The sequence below is a fragment of the Lepidochelys kempii genome, chromosome 22, assembly GCF_965140285.1.
Source record: "Lepidochelys kempii isolate rLepKem1 chromosome 22, rLepKem1.hap1, whole genome shotgun sequence".
Taxonomy (NCBI): domain Eukaryota; kingdom Metazoa; phylum Chordata; order Testudines; family Cheloniidae; genus Lepidochelys; species Lepidochelys kempii.
This window is the reverse complement of record NC_136401.1, coordinates 19263658-19282971: the sequence shown is the minus strand read 5'-3', so window position 1 is coordinate 19282971 and position 19314 is coordinate 19263658. Positions and strand designations below refer to the sequence as shown.

Here is a 19314-nt window from a genome sequence, read left to right as displayed (position 1 = left end):
GGACGGTTTGTCTGGGTGTCTGTGAGAGAAACAGCAGAAAGGTGAGACACACTAAGAGAGAAGGCAGTGAGGAAGCACCAGATCTTGCCCCAGAAGCACTAGGAGTGTGCCCCTGAGGAAAAAAAAAGAGAGAGAGAGTGCTTTGGAGCAGAGTGTTGGCTGAAAGAGGCTTGCAGCTGTGGGCAAAGAAACTATATCCTGTTTGATTGAGGTCAGGAAAACAGGATTTTGTACATTCTTTGTAAATAAATACGGTTGCATCATACTCTGACTACATTAGTTTCTCCCCTAACAGAAACAACCGACAGGGCCCAGAACTTTGGCTAACCACTCAGGTCAAGAAGGGGGAGGGGGGAGAGTGTAACAGTATTATCCTTAAAAAGAACAGGAGTACTTGTGGCACCTTAGAGACTAACAAATTTATTAGAGCATAAGCTTTCATGAGTTAGAGCCCACTTCATCGGATGCATAGAATGGAACATATAGTAAGAAGATAGATATATACACACAGAGAAGGTGGAAGTTGCCATACAAACTGTAAGGGCTAATTATCTGAAACCTGTCATTATTATCCTTGGAACAGCTGCACAACTTTTCCAAACCAACATTCCTGCATGAAATAGGCTTCAAACCTGAGCTGGATGGACTGTGCTCTTGTGAATTGGGGAGTTCAGTCTCCATGGCCCATCCAATCCTTGGCTCATGCTGAGTTTGCCAGCAAAGGCATCAATTATTGCCAAGTGGGGTGATTTTTTGTGTGAGACTTGAAGACCTAAATAAATGGCCCTCTATTAGTTGCACTTAAACCAATTGCCGTAACGTCTCGTCCCGGTCTTTGTTTCTCTAGTGAAAGGTCATCCTCTTTACCATTGTGGGACATGGTGTGTTGCTGCATTGTCACCATTACGGCTTTCCATTTGGTTTGGTAATTTAAGTTGGTCTGAGATTAAACTGCCCCAGAGCATCCCAGCTCTGTTGTTGACATGAACTCATCTGCATTTACAGCCAAATTAGTGCAAATAGAAAAGCCTAAAAATAGAAATTGGGGAAGCCCGATGAACAGGGATCTTCCTGCCATCTTCAGTACACAAAACTGTTGTTCTCCTGCTTGGCCTCTTATTCCCCTGGGAGCCTCTCTCCATCATCTGTGACATGGTTATTCTTCTAGGTATTATTTATTCATCTAGAAATAAATGGAAAAAAACAGACATGGCCCAAGTGCAAACAACACACAGAAATAAGGCTAAGGATCTTTGCCCAATGCTTGTCCTTCCTAAGCATCAGGTGTGTGTGTAAGACTGAGGAAAATGTTTCCACAGCTGAGCAGCCTTTCACAGTTTGCTCAACAGTTCCAATGATCACAAAGGATTGCAGCTGCTTACACTCTGAAGGGAGTTCAGTACAGGAGAGGCAATGAGAGAGCTTTGTATTAGAGTGAGGGTAACATTATCAAAAGCATCTAGGTGACTTAGAAGCCTAAGTCCCATTTTCAAAAGTGACTTAGATGCTTAGGAGAATTTTTCATTTCTCAAGAACCAGTTTGGGTAAAAAGTGTCGATTTTTGGTAAAAGTTTTCATTTTTCAAAAGCAGAAACTTTCTGCCAAAACCTGAAGGTTTTTAATCAATGATTTTTTTCTGGTTTTTCAATGAAAAAAATGGAAATTTTCAACCTAAATGGAAATTTTCCACAATAAAACCCTTTTTCATTCAAAAAATTCTTTTGACAAAAAAAGGTAGATCTCAGCTTTGTCAGGAGCTTAGTTCAACCAGAAGAATAGAACATTACCTGGCAAAAACTAATGTGTTTTCATAATGGGCCAGAACCTCAGCTGGTGTCAATGGAGCCATGCTGATTTATTCCACCTCAGATTCTGGCCCAGTGTTTCTATGTTCCCCTTATCAGTACTGATAATAACCTGTACTTCTCACCCCAAAGCCCCTGAAATGTACATGGGTCCAATCAATCTAGAAGTCCTTATTTAGACAATGGAAGTTTTGTCTTCAGGACTGACCCACTAATAAAGAATATGAGAATCTCTTCAATACACTACCCGAGATCTGATACGTTCCTTAATCTGATAGTTGCAAAAGTTTCATCAGCCTTTGACTGGTGCTGGCTATTTGTATTTTACATAGCTGAGGGATGAAACCCATTACACAGCAAGAATTAAAGCAGCTAGAGTTTTAGCTCCTTAGGTCTCTCTATTCAAATATCAAATCAATTCTTGATTGATCCTTGTAGCTGCTGCTTGTGTCTCATGTGGTTGTGTTCTGAATGTATGCTGTTTTATTCAATGTTTGTTTGGTTGTGTCACTCTCCTAACTAATGCCACACATGGCAGGTCAAAGCCATGTAGTCCAAGTCAATAAATTAAATGAGAATGTATTTTCAGTCACTTCTGCTCATTGAAGATTTTAGTTGTTTAAGCAGGTGGAGATGCAGGTCAGACTGGCCCTATGTTGGCCAGATCAGATGTTAAGTAATATAGATACACAACACCCTGTGAGATGGTAGGTACTATTAACTTTACTATTAACTTTACATAACTCACCCAGTGCCACAGAGCAAGTCAGTGGCAGAGCCTCCTTTGCTGACAAAGACAAAATCTCTCTCTTTCCTCTGAAACAGAAGTGAGATATTAGTGGGAATCTAGTAATTACACCATTTCTGCCAGAATATATGCAGGGCAATCAAGTTCACTGGCTTCATGCAGGCTACCTGATGACTAATCTGCCTTCTTCCTGAGTTTATCCACCCTGAAACCAGATCTAGCTCCACGCCAAGGGGAAGCATCTTCTGTGATTAATTCTAATGTGCTATTGTATTTATTTGTAGTAAAGACTTCACAACTTCCAGCCAACCAGCCCTGCAATAATCACTGGTGAATCAGAGCTGGACACATGCTCCAAAAAAAACCCCTTCCCCCAGAATCCATTCACATTTCTGAACGGATTTGCTTTGACCTTTCTCTGTTCACATTCTCTGATTAGTCTACTAGTGGGAGCTGGTAAGGATGTTGTTTGGGAGGTGGGCCCTGGGTCAGGGTGAGGGGATGTAGTGGGGCAGCAGGGGGGTTGTTGAATCTGGACTGGGACATGGGCTGCTGGGGTCTGGGGTAGAGAGAGAGGTTGCTGGGTTAAGTGGTGCTGGGCTTCTGAGAGGTGGTGAAGGTGCTTCCCTCAACTCTTCCGCGTACCTGCACAGCAGTCTTCTCTGGGGCAGCACCACTTCACGAGCCTGTGGACAAGCTTCTCTTACAAGATGCTGAGAGCCTCCTGTGAGCTGCTGAGGACCCTACACTCCCATTGTAGCCAGTGATAGTTCTATTCTATTCTGATACCATGCTCATCATCTTAGTATCTGAGCACCTTCCAGCCGTAACTTAAGCAATGGGACGAGCACCTGTCAGGTGTTTATTGTGTCATCCATTCCCCAGGAAGAGGGAGACGTGTGTGCAGTGGAGTATTTTATTTGGAATTTTATGTGTGTATGTGTATGCACACGCAAAATTAACCAACAAGATCACTGCAGCACAGTGTACTTGCAGCGAAATGCTGACGAACAGTCTCCAGACAAAGAGTTAGTCAGACAAGCCAGTCAATGAGTAACGGCAAACCACAAATGGATTGAAGAAAATTGGGTTTTGCTTGTGGACAAACCCCATGAAAGAGGTGAAATTCACTCAATACTTATGGGGGGCGGTTGCAGGGGAGGTACACCCCATCAGCCCTTTAGGGCAGTATGGCCTCACAGCCAGAGTCACTAAGGCAGGCCTAGGCTCCAGGGCAGGAAGGTCTAGTAGCCAAAGTCTAAGTAGCAGCCCTTCTTCTCAGGGCAGTATGGCCCAGTGGCCAGAGTCTATGTAATGACCTTCAGCAGCCCGATTCATCTCCTCACTTGCCAGCAGTGTGTGCACATCAGGTCGGATGGAGTAGGGGGCCTGCACTCACTCTTCTCCACTGGGTCCTAACCCAGGACGCTAGGGAACCAACTGCGCACTGCTCGGTCTCAGTCACCCATTTCTACCATCCCATTCCAGGCCACCTCATACCCCATCTTCCAATGCAGGAGCTCCCTCAGCAACCGCAGTCTAGCCTCTGTCAGCCTTGGCAGGGGTTCAGTAGAGACACCAACCTGGCTAGCATCAGCATCTGGTGCCTCCGGCAATCTCCCAGCAGGAGCCTGCAGCACACATCTGCTCTCATGGGTGGTTGGCCTAGACTGAGCGGAGCTCCTCCCTCTTGTACTGTAGTTCCAGTTGGAGCATGCCCAGCAGGGGTGAGGGTGTGTGGCTTCCTCAACCCATGGCTTGGAGTTAATCCCCTCTAGCCCAGTGTGGGTAGGTACACCCATTACAGGGGGTTCACAAATAATTTACAAATAATTCTGTGGGGTGTGTACTGAAATTAATCATGGATAGTTCAAGACTAATGAATCTCACTATAAACTCTGTAGTACAGAGCCCCAGCTGATATAAATTGGCCTACAGTTTACATCAGGTGAGGATCTATATATTGCTAGTTTGGAAAAGATAGCATGTATTATTATCACAGACAAGGGTACATGGAAGCCAACCCAAAGACTTTCATGAGGTCAACCATTGTTTTAATTCATGCCAAAATAAAAAGTTTTCTTTAATAAGAGTGAAAAATGTAATGACAGCAAACATAAATAAGACCATTAGAGGCAGCTAAAATATACCCCCATTGCCTTATTAAAGCCTGTAAATCAACCTGACTGTATTGAGTCACATGCAATGCCTTGGCACATAATAAATAATCAATGCTACCCTGGGAGTTTGTCCATACACAGTGCTCCCTCCAGTTATGAATTACCAAGTGATTGTTTTTCTGGAACTGAGTGTGGTTGCTTTTCTCTGAAATGATCAGATAGACCGCATATTTGTGAACTCACAGTAAAGCAGAAGAGGCTACAAAAGGACAAGCTATTTCTTGGCCTCATGAGAAGCATAAAGAAAAGGAGGACTTGTGGCACCTTAGAGACTAACCAATTTATTTGAGCATAAGCTTTCGTGAGCTACAGCTCACTTCATCGGATGCATATTGTGGAAAATACAGATGTTTTTATACACACAAACCATGAAAAAATGGGTGTTTATCACTACAAAAGGTTTTCTCTCCCCCCACCCCACTCTCCTGTTGGTAATAGCTTATCTAAAGTGATCACTTTCCTTACAATGTGTATGATAATTAAGGTGGGCCATTTCCAGCACAAATCCAGGTTTTCTCCCCACCCTCCCCAACAAACCCACTCTCCTGTTGGTAATAGCTTATCTAAAGTGATCACTCTCCTTACAATGTGTATGATAATCAAGGTGGGCCATTTCCAGAACAAATCCAGGGTTTAACAAGAATGTCCGAAGGGGGGGTAGGAAAAAACAAGGGGAAATAGGTTACCTTGCATAATGACTTAGCCACTCCCCCCCTTCCTCAGACGTTCTTGTCAAATCCTGGATTTGAGCTTATGCTCAAATAAATTGGTTCGTCTCTAAGGTGCCACAAGTACTCCTTTTCTTTTTGCGAATACAGACTAACAAGGGCTGCTACTCTGAAACATGAGAAGCATAAAGATTCAAATAAATAATCCTGTTCTAAGTGCTGTTCATCTGGGAATTAAATACCTTTTTTTTTTTGAGGGAGGGGGAAAAGGGTGGTAAAAGTTGGAATAAAAATATACTAAGGTTTGACCCTGTTGAAGCAGAAATCAGATTGCTTTAGACATACTGAAATGACACTATATAACGCATCCTTTAACAGGAGTTGGCTAGCAAAATTTTCCTAAGAAAAGGCAACTCATTTAAACGTTTCTGAGTCTTATGCTGAAGGTGCCGAAGGCTCTGTTATGAATCTGGCTACCTCCGGGATAATGTATAAATAATGTATAGTTATTTTAGTATAAAATGCACAAAGGGACACTATTTTAAACAAAGGCATAAAAACGAAAGAGTTCCTTGAATTCAGCCTGAGGCTCAGTCAAGATCCAGATCCTCTTTGGTTGACCACTTTCCACAAAGCTGAATAAATGCTTTTTAAAAGCCTCCTCAAAGAGCTGGGCAATGTCTTCAAAAGCAAGACACTTTGAAAAAATGTAGTTTTTAATGCGTCTATTAAAATAGTGCAACAAAAGGTTATCCTGGCAGCACTTTTATCACCCGCTCTTTGCATTTTAACAGAGCATCAAGAGGAAAAGTCTCTGGATAATCGGAACTAATTCCCCTTCCTATCCTCAGGATACAAGGATCTATCTGTCTGTCACCATGAGTATTGTTCTCCCGCTTCACCCAAGAAATTAGCCAGTATTCAGGGCCTAACTAGGTTTGTTTTCGGATAGTAGGCGAAATTGAGGAGGGAAGTCAGGTATTTCTTTAATTTGATGCAAACTAAGTGCGGTGTCTGTGAACGCAGTAGAAACAAACGGCAGGAGCCCATGTCCTGGGTCAGAAATCCGCCGGTGCCTTTCCCCCAAGCACTCGGCTCAGAAGCTCTGCCCCGTGGCTTCAACCCAGGGCCATGCTCACAGCTGCTTCTCCCGCCTCCCCCCGGCTTGTCTGTCCCTTTCACCCGGGGCTCGTCTCCACTGCAATGTTCGCTCACGGCGTAACTCCGTTTTTGCCCCTAACCTGACTCCTACCCCACCGCCCCCCAACCTGCCGCTTTAGTCCAGTGCTTTAAGGTGGAGCTCGCTGGCTCGTTTGGAGGGCCCGGGGGGGAGGTGGGGGGAGAGGGAGGCTCACAGGCTGCCGAAACTTGAGCTCGTAACCCGGTGGGGAGGCAGCCGCTCCGCCAGTGCCCTGCTCCGCTGTCGTACTGCAAGGGGCCCCCAACAAGCCACCTGGTCCAGTCCCCGGCCCCCAAGGCGGGAGGCGGTAATAACGAGACCATTCATAGCCCCCGCCGCGGGCAACCAGCCCCTGCCTTTGCCAGCCTCCTGGGGACGGGGCGGGGGGACTGCTGGCCACCTGACCCAGCTTCTGCTCAGGCCTTGCCAGGCTGGCCTTTGGGCGCTCACTCAGCCAAGGGGGCACTGAAGTGCTCCCGTCCCTGGGCTGGGCTGCAGGGTGCTCGGCGCAGGCCTGGGCAGTGATGGCCTCTGGCGCCTGCCCTGGCCTGTGTCCCGGCCCCTGTGCAGCTGTCTCTGGGGGTGAGCTCCGGCCGCAGGGGCTTGTGCCGCAGGGCAGGGCTGCAGCACGCCGTGGGGGGGAGGGTCCCTTCCCGGCGGCCCGGGCCCGCTGCCCGGCGCGGTAGGGCAGCCGCGGGCGCTGGCGAGCCCAGAGCTCGGCTCCGCCTCCCGCCCCGGCTCGCCGCGGAGCTGTCCAGCGCTGGGTGCTGAATCCGCCGCTCGCCGCTGCCGGAGCGCGGCTGGCTCGGCTCGGCGCAGCCCCGCCGCTCACCGGGCCCCCGCTCCTCCCCGCTGCCCGGCCCGGCCGCCCCCCGGAACAGCCCGGGCTAGGAGGGCTTGGCAAGTTCAGCCAAGCCCAGCCCGGAGCCTGCTGAGCCCCGCTCGCTGCGGCCGCTCGCTGCCCCTTCGGCCCCCGGGCTCGGCCCTGCCCGCCTCCCGCCGCCAAGGCTGCAGCCTGTCTCGCAGCCACGGCTCTGGCGGGAGGAGGAGCTGCCCGGCAGCCTCACGCCCAGGGGACTGCAAGCGGAGAAAGCCCGGCTCCGCTGAGATCCGAGGGGGGAAACTTTGCTACGAGCCGCGTAAACCAGAAAAAGTGCAAGAGAGAATATTTACCAGGTCCTAGGGCAGGGGAGCAGCAGCTGACCCGAATCCCTTGCAGTGCATTTTGTTTTGTGTGTGTGTGTGTGTGGGAGAGACAAAGGACTGCTTTATTCCACAGCCACTCCGCGTCTGGGCTGCTGGAAACTGGCATACTGCTTCCGCCTTTGCACAGCGCTTCACCGAGCCCTGGGCAGCGACAGGAAAGCTTTGCTCCGAAGTCAGATTCCTGACAAAACCCTGACACCCCCCAAAGCGTGAAGCTCTGGCAGTGGCTGACTCAGTTTCGCTAGGCAATAACAGCACGTCCCCCACCAGCGATTCCTGCTTTGTTGGGGTTACGCTCCTGTGTGTTCAGGAAAAGTGCCAATGAAAATGGAAAAGTCTGGCGGCAGGCTCTGAAAAGGGTGGGAGAAGCCACGGGGGAGAGTGGTGCTGTTGTGGATATACAGGACAAGAAGCGTTGCCCTCTCTGCTCCAGTGAGTCGCATGGCTTGAAGGTAAGACTTCTTTTTTTTCCCTTCTCAGATAATATGGATGGTACAGATACCATGAGGAGGAGATGGACAGGCAGAGCTAAGGTTTGGACTGGGGGTTTTACTTTATTTCTCCAAATTTCAAAACTGCAGTGAAAATTCTCTTCTCAATTTGAATCAACCCCCACACCCCAGCAAAAACCTAATTATTCATGATTCCCCCCCACCCCGTTTTCAACCAGCTCCATGGATAAACCACAGTAAGATGCACTTATTGTTGCCAAAGGAACACACTGTTCTCATTAGAAGTGTAATGCTTAATTTCTCTCTCACACACATGAAACAAACCAACAGGGCAAACTCCCAATGAAAATGCTTAGACAGAGAACACATTTAGGGTTCATGCTGGCCCCCTGGCTGCTGCTGTCATATCCCAAAGACAAAATTCTAGGTTTTTAAGGAAAAAGGTTTTTTTTCCCCTTATGCCACTTAGTATTTTACCTCAAGTCAGAGCCACATCATCCCTTATTTATTTCTCAGCACAATAAATGAGGCAGATCTTTAGGATGAATAATCTTTTTGAATGACGGAGGGGGGAAGTTGTCTTCTTCACCTTTTCCTGAATGAGGTTGGAAAACAGATTGTTAAAGCTATTTCCTTGAAACATTGACAGTAGTTGTTGTGGACAATTTACAGTGTCTTGTGGGGAATGAATCAGTCTTCACTGTTATGTTGATACTTATGTCTCTGCCACTCTGCTATGGGCTTCATCTGACTTCAATGGGAATCTTTCCCGTGACCTCAGTGAGAGTTGTATTGGGCCCTATCTGCTGCATTCCTGATAGAGCATTTTTGTCCAAGTTGCTGGGTGTAAATGGGTTATACACAGGTGGCCCTTCCTTGTACACTACAATTAAATCTCAGTCAGGGTAGTCAAGATGTAAGATATGGAGCAAAAGCACAAACAGTATGTTAGGATGTGGATTATGCTCTGCTGTCCATACAAGCAAAGTTTAATAACTTACAAATAACCAACTAAGAAATGATACTATCCCTTGCCAACACAGGTTACAGGTGTAGTTCACTGCAGAAGACATTGAATACGTTTTTAGCATCTACACATTTGATTTAAGTGTCATTCCTTAGTCACCCAATGGTCTTAACAATGCACAGGCTTATATTAAACATTTACTTTGGAAAGAATAAAAATATGTATGGGTTGCTCCTAGCCACTCAAAATAAGTTGGCCACTTATTTGTGCTACTGCTCTTTCCCTAAAAGAAGAAAGTGTGATAAGCAGTTTCTGAGTAGCATTGACCAAATCTGACCAGTTTATTGCTAGGGTGTATTCTTTTTCCATTCTGTCTGCTTCATTTTCACATCTCTGGAAATTCTGTTATCTCTGAATCTCCATTCTTCACCTTGCCTGCATCCTAATCAAAAACTGTTCACCTGAAAGCAAACTTTTCTTAAATTATGCCTGTGTTCATTTATGAACAAAGTGAATCTCTGTCACAGGCTCTGTCCCTGTAGTGAAAGGCACAGATGAGCTACAGATTGATGAGAGCATTAAAAACAATTACACTGGTGAAAGTCAGGCAGAATAACTCTTAAAGTCATTGGAATTACACTGGTCTAGGGTTTGGCAGAATCCCTCTTATTGGAGTTTCTGTTTCTACTCACACCTAGGTTAAACACGTCTAAGTTTCCTGTGTGATGTATCACATAATTCCATGATATGTCACACTAAATGCCATATGTATGTGTATACACACACACAGAATGCATGTGTCATGCCATGATACCCATGTGCATGATAGTCTGACATTTCAGATCATATTCAGGCATATCTTTATGCCCACATGCATGGTGTGTATATGCACAATATGGCTTCAGCATGACATGCCACATTAATCTTGTGAGATACTTCATGGAATGATCTGACACCCCTTTGTTACCATAAGGATTACTGCAGGATCTTAGCTATTGTTCCAGAATGAGGGTAACATGTTACCACTTAAAGAACAGGAGGGCTTTATGCACAGCTGCTGTTTTAAGACCTTGGATGTGGTTAGAATTTTTTGAACCATTGGTATCTTCTGAAAAGAAGATTTTTCTTCATACTTCAGACAGATTCACACAAACCCCCACAGAAACAGAGTGACTCTGGGTTAATATTCAGTACCATTTACAGGATGGTCAATATACAATGACTACTGAAGCAAACAGCTCACATTTTACTCATATTACCCCTTAGTGTCATTTACAAGATGTGTTAAAGGCAGGATTGTGCAACATGGCCTAGATGCCTGTGAAAGAGAGTAGTCAGAGGGTATAAGGATCTCTGGCCCCCTTATATGGGCTACCCAGGTCCAGGCACATACACATTTGCTAGGATCCTCATTTACTTACTGCTTCCTGACTGGGACAAGTGGCCAGGGGATGACTCCTGCTTTTTGGTCACTGGCTGGAGTAGCCAAGTCCACAAAGAGGAAGATGGTAATCTGCTGCTGCTATAGACCAGTGGTGAACAACTAGTGCCTAGGAAAATGCAGGAGGGGAGCTGAGGCCGACAGGGTTGCCCCAGTCAATGCCTCCATGGGCTACTCCTGCAGTAATGCAATTCTGTGCAGGGTTTTGCTAAAAGCCACAATCTAACCCAAAGCAATTCTATAATTGCTCCTCCTTTATGAGGAGAGGCAGCAGGATTTCCAAGTATTCTTTCCAAGGTGTGTCTCGGAATCAGTGATTTGTCAGCACAGGTGGCTTCCAGAGGTCCAAAAGTCTTGAAACGTCTCTCATGTACACCAGTGTAAATCAGGAGTGAACCAATTGAAATGAATGGAGTTACAGCAGTATAGAAGTGGACCCAGTATCTCCAGTAACTCATTAGAGCAAAGATGAACTTCCACATATACCCAGAGATCTCACAAAGGCACCGTAGCTTACTTCCTCTTCAGTCTTTATACACTAGGAAGGAAGCAGGTAGAATAATTAAACAAAGCCTTTCCATCTTAGCTGTAACATCAGAAGCCTAAATTCTCATCTGAATAGGACAATTGGTTTGGCAGTTGGCTTCAGTGGATCATTGTCATGGGATGGTTAGCACCAGAACCATGACTGGGTCCCTACCAAATTCACAGCCATGGAAAAAAAAACAACCCACACATCATGGATGTGAAACCTGGTCTTGGGTGCTTTTACCCTATACTATACAGATTTCACATGGGAGACCAGCATTTCTCAAACTGGGGGTCCTGATCCAAAAGGGAGTTGCAGAGGGGTCACAAGGTTATTTTAGGAGGGTCACGGTATTGCCACCCTTATTTCTGTGTTGCCGTCTTCAGAGCTGGGCAGCCGGAGAGAGTGGCGGCTGCTGACTAAGGGCCCAGCTCTGCAGGCAACAGCAGAGAAGTAGGGGTGGCGATACTCTACCAGGCCATCCTTATTTCTGTGCGGCTCCCAGGCAGCAGCCACCACTCTCCAGCCAGCCAGCTCTGAAGGCAGTGCAACCACCAGCAGCAGTGCCAAAATAAGTACACCCCCCTCCCGCCACACCCCCACCCCTTTATACTGAAATCATGAAAGTTACTATTCTAAAAATCCTGTGACTGAAATTGACCAAAATGGACTGTTAATTTGGTAGGGCCCAAATCTTGACTATTAAGCAGCTACAAGCTAATTAGACCCTCCCTTCTACTCCCTCAATCCAGAGTCAGTTTAGTCATTAATGGTCTCATTCTCTACTGCCCTGCACCTTGTCCAGCCGTTTGCACCTGAGCCAAGTGTAGCCTCTTTTTAAATTGAATGAGCAGTTTGGTGTTAAACCAGAGTGGGGATTCAGCTCCTGTTACAGTTTCAAGCTCAACAGGGTGAAAACCACCTTCAGTGCTTCTCACATCGGGAGGCTCCTTGACCACACAAAGACCAAGGACAGTGACCACAAACACAATCACAGGTATAAGTTACTGTACTAACAGGTTTTATTAAGGAAATAATTAAAATGACAATCACCCATTGGTGTGAAATGCTACCAAATCAGCATTTTAACATTTAGTTTGCATAGATGTAAATAGGGTGAATGAAATAGGGTGCAGAGCAACAGAAAAGTCAAACCCTCTATTTTCTCTAATAAAGCAGACATAATAGGAAAATTATGGGAGGTGTAGCATGTTCTCTTCTTTAGCTTCTTTCATAGGAAGGTGAAAGTTAAGGGACTCACCTCCCTATTCAATTTTATATCTTTAAAGGAAGGTTTGGAGTTTCATAGAGTGTAATATTCTGATTTCAGAGGCAGCTTGGAATGAAATCTTTCAATCCCTTTCCATTTAAGGATCAACCAACACCTTACTCTCAGAAGCAGTTATTGTCTTGGATGCCTCAATTTTGATTCTTCAACATTTTATTCTTGTGCGGTGGTCATACCACGAAACCTCATGCTATTGGAAGGAGAATCTTTAATCCTATTGGACAGATAACAGTCTCTCTACTTCAGATAACAACCCAGATGGTCCTTTGAGTGGAGGATCTAGATACACCCAGATATGGATTGACTTATGTCAAAGCTTCCCTCAGTCTCTACCACTGGCATCCAAAAGTGTTAATAGGAACTCTTTACTGTAGCCAATTTGAAATAGTTGGTTCCACAACAGAGAACATCCAGTTATGGGAAAAAAATCTCCAGAAGAGACTAGAATATTAAGCTACATGGGAACCTATTTACAAACTTTGCAGAAACAGAGACTAGCACTTATAAGCCTGATCTCCTTGCTTCCTGGTACAGCATAGCAGCCAAAGCACGTTCTTGCTTTATCCTGCACATGCCAATGCTAAATCTACCCTTCTCTCTGACCTCTCTTCACCTAAGGTACCTTGTCATTTTAAACTTAGTGGATGAACACTGCTTACTTGGGCCCGGATATAGCAAAGCATTTAAGCATGCACATAACATCAAATGCATGAGTAGTTCTCTATGCACCATCCTATAGGTAGGAGTGGGACTGAAATGTGCCTTGACCTTGTATTGGCCCTCTGAACAGGGGTGAGTTTCAGCCCCTGTGCATTGATTTCTTATTAGTGTTGCAAAATCTGTAAGCGATATCAGTGTCTCACTTTTTGTGCAACAGACATTTAAACAAGTTTAAGATGACAGGATAAGGGAAGGGAAGCAGTACACTGGATTCTAAACAAATTCGAGACAAAGTTTGGAGAATTAGGAGCTGCACTGGAGAGATTTGACTGGGGTCTGATTCTCCCATGCACTGAAGCTTACATGGAAAAGCTTTTAGCATCCACAGTTGTTCTGGCTAATTCTTCAGTAACACACAAATAAGCTTGATTAATTTGACTCTCCAGCATGCTGCTAACTAGATTCTAAAGGAGAAGGCAACTGTTTAAGTCTTATCAAAGGCATCACTCCTTAAGCTGTTGCAAAACCAACCAATATTCAATCTAAAATGGTTGCTAATAAGTATTAACTCCTCTTTCAATTGTTCCACATCAGTCATGTTTTCCTCTTGCTGTCCCTCATGTACATATTTTTAGCTTCATTATTTCTTTGAAGATGTGCCTGAGTGATCTGTTACTTATCTGCTTGTACATACCTCACAATTATCTTCGTGGGTATTTCTCTCCATCCCCCTGGAATGGTTTTATTTCTGGTTTACTCTTCTCTGATGCTTTCCATGTGGGTGGCAGCATGTTCTTTATCGAAAGAGAGAGACACATGATTAGTCCATTCAGAAAATGTAAATGCAGCTGTGTGTGTTATGCAGTATTGGACAAAAAAAGCAGCAACAAAGCCAGTCAATAAGACACAATGTTAAGCCCTATAGGTAGTCCAGAGTAATCATGACTTGTCACATTTTAAGTTCCCAGTGGCTTTAAATTAACCTGCTGAATCTGTGTAAAAAACTGTTTCATGACAGCTTATCAGGATGCAGTCCAAAATTAGCTGAATAAGTGAAATGCATTGAGTGTGCCTGGGCTTTGTAACCAAAATTAATTGATTCATAGCTCCTTATCTGTTGTGTGTGGTTTCATTTATCCCAAACCTCAGTCCTACAATTGCAAATGCTGCTGCTTTACAGGTTTCAAATGTTGAAGTATTTTTCATTGAAAGATATGCAGTAAAATAAAATACACATTTCAAGAGACTAAGTGCTAATACCATGGATGTGTAATCAAAATTATACAGAGAGTTTGCAGTGCATCTGTCAGTGTTACAAAATGGAATTAGTGTTAATGTGTTCACATTCCCTTGAATGCTAGAACTCAGTCACATTTACTAACTCATATCACACCATCTAAATTACCATTGTGCACTGGTTATTCACCCCACAAATACGTGGGATTCCTTATCAGAATTTATCAATTTAAGATTCTGATTATCTTGAGAACTCATCTGGCCTCTGTTACTGCAGTATCTGAGCACTGCAAGTCTTTAAGGTACTTATTGTGGTGAAGTACTGTTATTCCCATTGTAAAGATAGGAAACTGGGGCACAGAGAGGGCAAGTAACTTACCCAAGGACACAGAAAACCTGTAGCGGAGCAGGAAACTCAAACTAGGTGTCCCATGTCCTAGATTAGTGCCTTGACCACTTTTTCCTCACGTTCTCAGACCTGGATCCCTCACTCCCTATTTAGGGACCTAAATAAAAGTGACCCAGTTTTGAGAAGTAATGAGTTCTCACAAATCTCATGGCTATTATTAGTGGGAGCTACAGATGGCCTAGGCCATTTATTTGGGTGCCTAAATGTAGAGTTAGGAGCCTAATTTTAGACATCCAAGCTTGAAAATGTTGGCCTATGAAAATTATGGTTAAATTTAAAGAAACAGCGATAAGGACACCATTCCTGTCCCCCATCTAAAATCAGAGTCATGCTGTTAAACAGCAAGAGTCACTTTTTCCTAGGATACAAGCATCCAGCTGAATATTTGTATTCTTCCTGGGGTTAAGGAAGCTTGCAGTATGTGTTTGCAACTGAACAGATACTTCAGCTCACAATGACACCAAATGAATGTGTAAGCGCCTTATTTAAAGTTTCTGAATTATATATGGATAGGAATAATTAAAGCTTTTTAATTAAGGAAATCAACAAGTCAACACCAAAATCCCTATGTTAAGGAAGAGTTCTGCAAATTAGTATTATGCTTGTTATTTTGTTCTGTGTTTGTAAGGAACCTAGCACCATGGGTCCTGGTCCAAGACTGAAGTGCCTAGGCCTACTGCAATGTGAACAACCAACAATTTCTGAAAGTAGTAGTGTTTGTTTACAGTTGCACAGAAGTACCCATTGTCCTAGCTGCTGTGAAGACTTGAGTAAAAACACTGTGATCCAAAGGCTCACAAAATAGTTTAAAAATAGTATTTTAAAACTATTTGTTGTGGTAATGCTAGCATGTGGATAGGTGTAACTGGTAGAGATAAAGTTATTTAATGGAAAGATTCCCCTTGGCTTCACTGAAAGTTGGACTAAGCCCTTAGATGTGGGGCCAGATCCTCAGCAAGTGTAAATCAGTGTAGTTGCACTGACTTCAATAAAGATTGGCCCCTTTTAAACGAGATGAGGATCTGGCCCAAGCTTCGTAGGTTTCATTCACATCAGGTATTTTCCCAGCTCTGGATGGTTGCTGGATGAGCTTTTCTTCACTTCACTGTCATGTTCTTTAAAACGTTGATTCATAGTCTATCCTTTATATTTCTCCAATTTCACGAATTGTTTTAAATTGCTGAGTGTAAAGCAGCCCCCAGAGAGTCTCAATGATTGTTCATTTGGCATGTCTGTTTCCAGCAGGATATGTGCCAATTAAGAGGATTTGACTGTCCTTGTCAAAGAAGGACACATCCCTATGGGGCACATCTGGGATGTTAGAGGAGTCTTATTTCCAAAGGCAGTTTTCAAACTCTTGATCATAATGTTGTTCCTGAAGTGTTGCAACTACTCAGGCTGTTTGAAATTTTCTGTCAAAACATTTTCTCCCCATGGAAAACTGGCTTTTGGCTAAATGAAAATTTTCAAGGAAAGTTTCTGCTTCCCTCAAAAAATTTTCATATTTCATCAGAAAACTGAGACCCCCTTCCCCAAAAAGTTTCAACCAAACTCTTTTTGCTCTTTGGCAGTTTTGGGGTGACATTTTTCAGTTTTCATCCCTGGAATAATTGGTTTTCTGGTTTCCAACCTGTCACCAAAAAGTCAAGATTTTTGGTTTCCATCATTTTCTGCAGGAAAAAGCAGAACATTTTTTAGAATACAACACTATCCATTTCCACTTGCAAGATTGTGGAAAAAATGTAGCCCATGCCACATTGATGAGTAATCATTACGGGTGAAAGAGCATTTGCACATGTGGGGCTTTCATTTATCTGTGAATTCCTTATTCTTTGTATCCTGGAGATATTGTTTACTTGTCTGCAGGCAGCTCTTCCCACTGCCAATTAAGATTCTACACATACAGATGTAGAGAAGAATGTCGTTCTCCAATTGCTTCACTGATTCAAACAAAACTATTGAGTATTACCCACAGCACAGTCAATGGACATTGCCAAGCTCCAGTCCTGTTCTTGTTATCTTATTAAATGTAAGAGTGGTAGCTTTACTTGCTTTTAGGATATCCGTCTCTGCAATGTGACATTGGACAGATGTCCCAAGCTTCATCAGAACAAATTATATATATGGAAAGCCCCTGGGGCCAAAATAAATAGAAAGGCTTGAGGGGAGCATAACTGATGTGCTCATGCAAAATCAGTCTGGAGCCTGTGAACCATGGCAGCTAAACAGGATACGTAGGGAACTTTGAGACTGTTTGGTTAATCACATATGAAGACTTTAACCTTTAAGTCCAAGTTACTCCCACCTTGTGTCATTTTGGTGCTACATATGACATTGTATGGAGACTCACTCCAGATATTAGTGGGATAAGTATCCACAACTGACCCCATTACTGGAGGTCTCAAAGACACCAAGGGCTGAATAGTCCAGTGGAGTTAATGGAGCTAGGCAGATTTACACCAAACTGGGAATCTGGCTCTTTTTTTTTTTTTTTGGACAAATTTAGACAAACTTTTTTGCCCTCCCACTATAAACCTTTGTTTAAACATTTTCCAGACCAAGGAAGCATTGCACTTGAGAGGAACCTCACCAGTATTTTTAGAGTTAAATAGCTGTATGTAAATTTAGAAGAAGATCATGAGACTCTTCCTGCAGCTATCAGATGTATTTCACTGCAAAAATCAAATCCTGGTAACTGCCATATTGTGTTTGTCAGGACTGAGCTCCAATGGGAAGATGCAGGGAGCCAGGAGTGTAATAAGAAAAGGAGTACTTGTGGCACCTTAGAGACTAACCAATTTATTTGAGCATAAGCTTTTGTGAGCTACAGCTCACTTCATCGGCTGCATACTGTAGAAAGTACAGCAAATCTTTTTATACACACAAAGCATGAAAAAATGGGTGTTTACCATTACAAAAGGTGTTCTTTCCCCCCACCCCACTCTCCTGCTGGTAATAGCTTATCTAAAGTGATCACTCTCCTTACAATGTGTATGATAATCAAGGTGGGCCATTTCCAGCACAAATCCAGGGTTTAAACAAGAACGTCTGAGGAGGGGGTAGGAAAAAACAAGGGGAAATAGGCTTGAATAGAGACTGGGAGTGGCTAAGTCATTATGCAAGGTAACCTAAGTTAATTGTATCCAATTTGCAAATGAATTCCAATTCAACAGTCTCTTGCTGGAGTCTGGTTTTGAAGTTTTTGTTGTAATATTGCAACTTTCATGTCTGTAATTGCATGACCAGAGAGATTGAAGTGTTCTCCGACTGATTTATGAATGTTATAATTGACATCTGATTTGTGTCCATTTATTCTTTTATGTAGAGACTGTCCAGTTTGACCAATGTACATTGCAGAGGGGCATTGCTGGCACATGATGGCACATTGGTGGATGTGCAGGTGAATGAGCCTCTGATAGTGTGGCTGATGTTATTAGGCCCTGTGATGGTGTCCCCTGAATAGATGTGGGCACAGTTGGCAACAGGCTTTGTTGCAAGGATAGGTTCCTGGGTTAGAGGTTCTGTTGTGTGGTATGTGGTTGCTGGTGAGTATTTGCTTCAGGTTGCGGGGGCTGTCTGTAGGCAAGGACTGGCCTGTCTCCCAAGATTTGAGAGAGCGTTGGGTCATCCTTCAGGATAGGTTGTAGATCCTTAATAATGCGTTGGAGGGGTTTTAGTTGGGGGCTGAAGGTGACGGCTAGTGGCGTTCTGTTATTTTCTTTGTTATGCCTGTCCTGTAGTAGGTGACTTCTGGGTACTCTTCTGGCTCTGTCAATCTGTTTCTTCACTTCAGCAGGTAGGTATTGTAGTTGTAAGAATGCTTGATAGAGATCTTGTAGGTGTTTGTCTCTGTCTGAGGGGTTGGAGCAAATGCGGTTGTATCGCAGAGCTTGGCTGTAGACAATGGATTGTGTGGTGTGGTCAGGGTAAAAGCTGGAGGCATGTAGGTAGGAATAGCAGTCAGTAGGTTTCCCTGTATAGGGTGGTGTTTATGTGACCATTGGTTATTAGCACCATAGTGTCCAGGAAGTGGATCTCTTGTGTGGACTGGACCAGGCTGAGGTTGATGGTGGGATGCAAATTGTTGAAATCATGTTGGAATTCCTCAAGGGCTTCTTTTCCATGGGTCCAGAGGAAGATGTCATCAATATAGTGCAAGTAGAGTAGGGGTGTTAGAACAACGCTTCCTCAGCTCTTGTCCCCTAAGTCAGCCATAAAAATGTTGGTATACTGTGGGGCCATGTGGGTACCATAGCAGTGCCGCTGATCTGAAGGTATACATTGTCCCCAAATGTGAAGTAGTTATGGGTAAGGACAAAGTCACAAAGGTCAGCCACCAGGTTTGCCGTGACATTATTGGGGATAGTGTTCTTGATGGCTTGTAGTCCATCTTTGTGTGGAATGTTACATCCCTAGTGGACAGGATGGTGTTATCAGGAAGATCACCGATGGATTGTAGTTTCCTCAGGAAGTCAGTGGTGTCTCGAAGGTAGCTGGGAGTGCTGGTAGCGTAGGGCCTGAGGGAGTCTACATAGCCAGACAATC

At 44.2% G+C, this 19314-nt stretch overlaps 1 protein-coding gene and 1 long non-coding RNA gene across 2 annotated transcripts in view; one reads left to right on the top strand and one right to left on the bottom strand.

The window, feature by feature from the left end:
* Nucleotides 1–409: 409 nt before the first annotated feature.
* Nucleotides 410–8052, bottom strand: LOC140901680 (uncharacterized). Its single transcript, XR_012155927.1, has 3 exons — nucleotides 7755–8052; nucleotides 2554–2621; nucleotides 410–1183 (listed from the first exon to the last, which is right to left on the bottom strand). It is a non-coding gene; the product is annotated as an uncharacterized LOC140901680 (long non-coding RNA).
* Nucleotides 7633–19314, top strand: part of DRD2 (dopamine receptor D2) — a 69873-nt gene continuing 58191 nt past the window's right edge. The window contains exon 1 of the mRNA XM_073320923.1: nucleotides 7633–8239. The gene's annotated coding sequence lies outside the window, so the exon portion shown is untranslated. The remainder of the gene's footprint in view (nucleotides 8240–19314) is intronic.